The sequence below is a fragment of the Neovison vison genome, chromosome 2 (assembly GCF_020171115.1).
Source record: "Neovison vison isolate M4711 chromosome 2, ASM_NN_V1, whole genome shotgun sequence".
In the NCBI taxonomy this organism is placed as follows: Eukaryota; Metazoa; Chordata; class Mammalia; order Carnivora; family Mustelidae; genus Neogale; species Neogale vison.
Window position 1 is genome coordinate 102,691,858 of NC_058092.1, and position 6,754 is coordinate 102,698,611.

Genomic DNA, 6,754 nt, shown 5'->3' on the forward strand with positions numbered 1-6,754 from the left:
ATAGGCAAAAACCCCGAGTGTAACGTGCTTAGAAAATAACAGTCTAATGTGACTGAATTTAAGGGTATACTGAGGGACTTAATAGGAAATCAGACCAGAAAAAAAAGCACAGAGGTTTAATGGACACTGCAAAGCATACTATTTTCATGTTACAAAGCTGAATAACCATCAGTGTAAATCATATTATGACTACAAATTAAAGGTCAAAATTAATACCAATTTGATTTCTCAAATAGAATCTTATCTTGGAAAATTAATAAGTTATTTAACAGTTTAATGAAATTAAAGAACTTCAGCATCATGATCCATGCCAGTTTACATACAAAACAAATTTGTGTTTAAAATCTTGTGTTTTTATCTGGATCATTGAGAGTGAATTCAGTATACTAATTAGACACCTTTTGGAATTAGACATTTCTAGTGAAATGGCATCAATGTTACAATTCTCTATTTGTCTGTCTTCCACTTGACTGGGAATCCCTTGAAGGCAGGGACCTTGTTTAAGTCATCACATGATAAGCATGCCTTAACTATTTATGAAGGGAATGAACGAATTGCATCTTACGTGCCTTCCCACCAGAAAACTTTAATTCCAACAATCAGTAATTTTATAGATTAATCTAAATAATAAATACCACCACAGTACTACCCCTTACTTAGTCAGGATTCAAATACTTGTATCTTTCAATCACAGTAATTCTTAATACTTAGTCTATTTTTAGGAGAAAGAGATTGATTTCCAAGACAATCTCCTAGGCCTTCTTATCAACAGCTACAGGGTATAAAGTTAAAAATAATGAGCCTAAGTACCAGAAGAATAGTAACAAAGTTTAATGATTATTTAGTGTTTTCAGAATACAAATTTCTTAGCATGTATCAATTTATTTGAGCTATAACCCTGAGAGGTATGAGTTATTGAAATCACCGTTTACAAATGAAAAAAGGTAATGTCAAATGAGGTCATAAATTGCTCAAGATCACATGCTTATGAACTGTAAAGCTAAGTTTTGAACATTAAATTATCTCACTACACTTACTAGAGTAGAAAATGCACTAATATTTCAGAAACATTTACCATATCAACTTACAAATTAACCAGAAAAATCTCACTAACCAGAAACCATATTGCTTAAACAATAAAAATAGTGTACTTTTTTCTGCCCTATATGTGAACCCCCCTTCTGTTTGAGGAATTTTATACCATGTGAATTTTGGCGGCAGGCAGAACTGCCTTCCACTTATGGAGGCTGAAAAGCCAAATACTTGATTTCCCAGCCTCTGATTCAGCATGGATGGAGGCACCTGATCTATATTTAGTGGACAGATGTCGCTGCCCCAGATTTTGGATCTGGGTGCTAGTGCCAAAGAGAAGCAAGGATAAAGGAGACCCCTAAACATGGCTTTATGACTGCCTGCCCTCCCCATTTCCTGCTTATTTGCCCAGTCTTATTCTCCAGCTTTCAAGAGATTCCAATAGGTTTTCAATAAATTACCTTTCTACTTAAATCAGCTGGAGTATGTATATTAGCTTGCAATTATGAACCCAAAATGACAGATGCAGTGATGTGCCTTATTGATAGTTAGGTGGCACAGGCCTAGTTTTGTCTGCCAGTAAGTATTGTACACTTTTTTTTTTCCTTAACTAAATGTGATATAGACAAATCAGAAAGAGACACATTGTGGAATGAAAGAGTTTAGGAACAAATGCAATAAACTAATTTATTCATTTGTTGCTGTTGTGGTCACGATATTTGTACATACCTTTACATTTCACAGGGAAAACTTGCTAGTTTTCTATGTTCTGATCTGAAAATTGCACTTTCTGCTTCTTCTCACATTCTTGTCACCTGTTAATCTCTAGTGCTGGGCCAGCATGCAGGAAATATCCAACAAAGCCTAGTTGTTCCTGAGCAGGGATGTCTATCAGAATCTCCTATGGAACTTTTTTTTTTCCAATTTATTTATTTTCAGAAAAACAGTATTCATTATTTTTTCACCACACCCAGTGCTCCATGTAAGCCGTGCCCTCTATAATACCCACCACCTGGTACCCCAACCTCCCACCCCCCGCCACTTCAAACCCCCCAGATCGTTTTTCAGAGTCCATAGTCTCTCATAGTTCACCTCCACTTCCAATTTACCCAAAAGCACATACCCTCCCCAATGTCCATAACCCTACTCCCCTTCTCCCAACCCCCCTCCCCCCAGCAACCCACAGTTTGTTTCGTGAGATTAAGAGTCACTTATGGTTTGTCTCCCTCCCTATCCCATCTTGTTTCATGGATTCTTCTCCTACCCACTTAAGCCCCCATGTTGCATCACCACTTCCTCATATCAGGGAGATCATATGATAGTTGTCTTTCTCCGCTTGACTTATTTCGCTAAGCATGATACGCTCTAGTTCCATCCATGTTGTCACAAATGGCAAGATTTCGTTTCTTTTGATGGCTGCATAGTATTCCATTGTGTATATAAACCACATCTTCTTGATCCATTCATCTGTTGATGGACATCTAGGTTCTTTCCATAGTTTGGCTATTGTGGACATTGCTGCTATAAACATTCGGGTGCACGTGCCCCTTTGGATCACTACGTTTGTATCTTTAGGACAACCACTCTGGAAAACAGCATGGAGGTTCCTCAAAATGTTGAAAATAGAACTGCCCTATGACCTAGCAATTGCACTACTGGAACTTTTTTTTAAAATATAGACTTCCAGGTCCTACCCCAGATCTGTTAAATTAGAATGTCTGGAGGTGTCACCAACACAGGGACACATACTCTCTGATAACTCTGTAGCCTACCTATGGTTAAGAACCACTGGCTTGTTCACTATTTCTATTTGAATATTTCATGTGCTTCATTTAGAGGACTCCCACTGTGATGGACTCTTAATACAAATAATAAAATCTGAAGAGAAATTATTAAGTTTAATTTTACCTAGCAACACCACAGTTTTCTTCCTGATTTCTTTAGGAAACTTTCTCAAATACTAATGCTTTGAATCATGTAGAATTCCTAATATCAATAGAGCCCCTATGACTTTATAACAAGATTTTTATCTTTAGGATATTTAAAAAATAGATTTTCTGCAGAGCTTTTGAGTAATCATGGCAATTAGTAGGATTAAAGAAGGGTTATTTTTTTAAGCCAAAGTGATTAAAGTTCTATTATATTATCATCACTGAAGAGTGAAATGAAAACAGGAGGATGATGTCATCAGCACTGTGTGAGGTCAGGAAATTAATCATGACTTTCACAGCTCAAACATTATCAAGTAAACAGATTGTCCAAGACTTCAACACCTTCTACTTTCTAAATTTAAAAATCTGGTAGGTTCTCAGTGTTTTCTCAGACATGCATTTGAAGAATCTTCACGTTCCTTTTTATTTTTTTATCTCGGGATTCTGATCAGTTGGAAGTAGATTCACTCATCTGAGACAAGGCAACTTGATCTGTCCTGTGACTAAACTTCATAAAGTCAAGTCTTATAGATGTCACTGCATTTCACACTATGATGAAAACTCTCCCTCCTTACCTGAAACTTTTTTTCAGGTTTCATACTGTCTTAACCTTGTATTAAGTATCTCAGGGGGGAAAAGTTTCCTTACAAAAGTTGGATCTGATGACCTGGTGTTTGTTTTTATGGCTTCCTCCTGAGTGTGAAGTACTCTCATCCCATGTGCCAAGTGCAGTAAAAGATAATGTGATAAATATTGTGATCTTCCTGGTCCTAGTTGTGTTTTGGTATATTATACAATGTAATAAGATTTATTTTGAATGGCACACATTTTTGTGGGATAAAATCTATCACTTTATTTCATAAGACTGAATATAATGCATGCCAAGGAAGGATGGGAGGGGGCTTCTGACCATAGTTTTCTGAGAGGATGAGAGTATTTTAATTACATACTCAGTACAAGGTATTCTGCTCAAAGCTCATTTAGGACAACAGCTCAAACCGAGAGACCTGTATTTTTAAAAGCTGACCACAACAGTAAATGAAGAGAGAGAGGGATGATATCTCAGAAAAATTCAAAAGGAAAGAAGAGGTCTAATAGGATAAGGTAAATCAAGAAAATATGGTGTTCCAGAAGCCATGAAGAACAGGGTTTTGAGAAAGAAGGAATGAGAGGATGAGAGTCCAGGGAACTTTAAGAGGGAAGAGTGAAAGAATCTTGAGGTTGTCCACAGGCTGTATGGAAGAAACTGGTAGGAAGAGAGACATTGAAGATACAAGAACAAAAAGAGGCTAAGTCATAGAGGTAGGGTGGGAAGAGGATCACATAGCAAGGAGGATCCATAAAAGTGGAATGGCTACGGCTTCTCCAAAACTCAGCAATGATCTTATTTCCTGCCGCACAGAAAGCATAGAAGATACGAGATTAGCACTGTCTGCCTTCTGGCCCCTCACAAACAGACTTAGAAATGTATCTTTTTCTATACCTCTCCCTTCTTCCTTCCTTTCCATCTGTGTAGAAGATGTGTTTCTTCTCATGAACAAGGTCAATCTCTATATGGGTAAATAAAATGTGATTGATATTTGCCACATATTATTATATAACCTAAAGAACATAAGATGTGTACTTAGATCGGTGCAGAAAGCATATATTTTATTTCTGCACAAATAGAACAATAACAATATTGTGGCTGTAAAATGGATCACTCTTTCATTAAAATGAAATTTGACCATTCATTAATATAGCCATTGTTAGGATTCTTTTTTTAAGAATATCATGAACAGGAGGAGTCAAGATGGCGGAGAAGTAGCAGGCTGAGACTACCTCAGCTAGCAGGAGATCAGCTAGAGAGCTTATCTAAAGATTGCAAACACCTGCAAATCCATCGGCAGATCGAAGAGAAGAACAGCAATTCTAGAAACAAAAAACAACCACTTTCTGAAAGGTAGGACTGGCGGAGAGGTGAATCCAAAGCGACGGGAAGATAGACCCCGAGGGGAGGGGCCGGCTCCCGGCAAGCAGCGGAGCAACGGAGCACAAAATCAGGACTTTTAAAAGCCTGTTCCGCTGAGGGACATCACTCCGGAGGCTAAACCGGGGCGAAGCCCACACGGGGTCGGCGTGACCTCAGGTCCCGCGGGGTCACAGAAGGATCAGGGGTGTCTGAGTGTCGCAGAGCTTGCGGATATTGGAACGGGAAAGCCGGCTGCAGAGACAGAGCCGACAGTAAGCTCGCAGCTCGCAGTTGCCTTGAACCGGTCGCAAGCTCGGTGAGCTCGGAGCGCGGCCGGAGGTTAGGCAGACGCGAGTTACTAGGAGCTGTTCGCTGAGGGCACACAGGGGAGCGGGGCCCCGGGCTCTCGGCTCCTCCGGGCCGGAGACCAGGAGGCCGCCATTTGTATTCCCGTCCTCCGGAACTCTACGGAAAGCGCTCAGGGAACAAAAGCTCCTGAAAGCAAAGCCGAGCAGATCACTCAGCCCGGCCCCTGGTAAGGGCGGTGTAATTCCGCCTGGGGCAAAGACACTTGAGAATCACTACACCAGGCCCCTCCCCCAGAAGATCAACAAGAAATCCAGGCAAGACCCAGTTCACCTACCAAGGAGTGCAGTTTCAATACCAAGGAGAGAGCAGCAGAATTCCAGACGAGGAGAAAACAAACCACGGAACTCATGGCTTTCTGCCTGTGAGTTTTTAGTCTTGCAGTTTATTTAATTTTTTTCTTTTTCATTTTTTTTCTCTTCTTCTGCTAAAATTTTTTATAACTTTTACCCTTTTCTTTTTTAACGTTTTTTAACTAGATTATCTAATATATATATATTTTTCTTTTTTATACTTTTGTTTATTCATTTTCTTTTTTTTAATTCTTTTTTTTTCTTTCTTTCTTTTTGAACCTCTCTTTATCCCAAAATCAGAAGAGATCCTAATCTCTTCAATCTTTTTTTTTCTTAATTCTTTTTTAAATTCTTGATTGAATTTTTAATTCAATCCCTTTTTTTTAATTCTTTTTTTCTTTTTTTTATTTTTTCTTTTTGAACCTCTTTTTATCCCCAAATCAGAAGAGATCCCAATCAGAAGAGATTGGGAGATCCCAATCAAAGGAGATCCCAATCAGGGGAGATCCCTCACCCAATCGTGAGGGGGGAGAAATCCCCCCTCAAGTCTTGGGATCTCTTCTGATTTGGTTAAAGCATATTTTCCTGGGACTGTTGCCACCCTTTTAGTATTTTACTTGCTCCTTCATATACTCTTAGCTGGACAAAATGACAAGGCGGAAAAATTCACAACAAAAAAAAGAACAAGAGGCAGTACCGAAGGCTAGGGACCTAATCAATACAGACATAGGTAATATGTCAGATCTAGAGTTCAAAATGACAATTCTCAAGGTTATAGCCGGGCTTGAAAAAGGCATGGAAGGTATTAGAGAAACCCTCTCCAGAGATATAAAAGCCCTTTCCGGAGAAATAAAAGAACTAAAATCTAACCAAGTTGAAATCAAAAAAGCTATTAATGAAGTTCAATCAAAAATGGAGGCTCTCACTGCTAGGATAAATGAGGCAGAAGAAAGAATTAGCGATATAGAAGACCAAATGACAGAGAATAAAGAAGCTGAGCAAAAGAGGGACAAACAGCTACTGGACCATGAGGGGAGAATTCGAGAGATAAGTGACACCATAAGACAAAACAACATTAGAATAATTGGGATTCCATGAGAAGAAGAAAGAGAGAGGGGAGCAGAAGGTATACTGGAGAGAATTATTGGGGAGAATTTCCCCAATATGGCAAAGGGAACAAG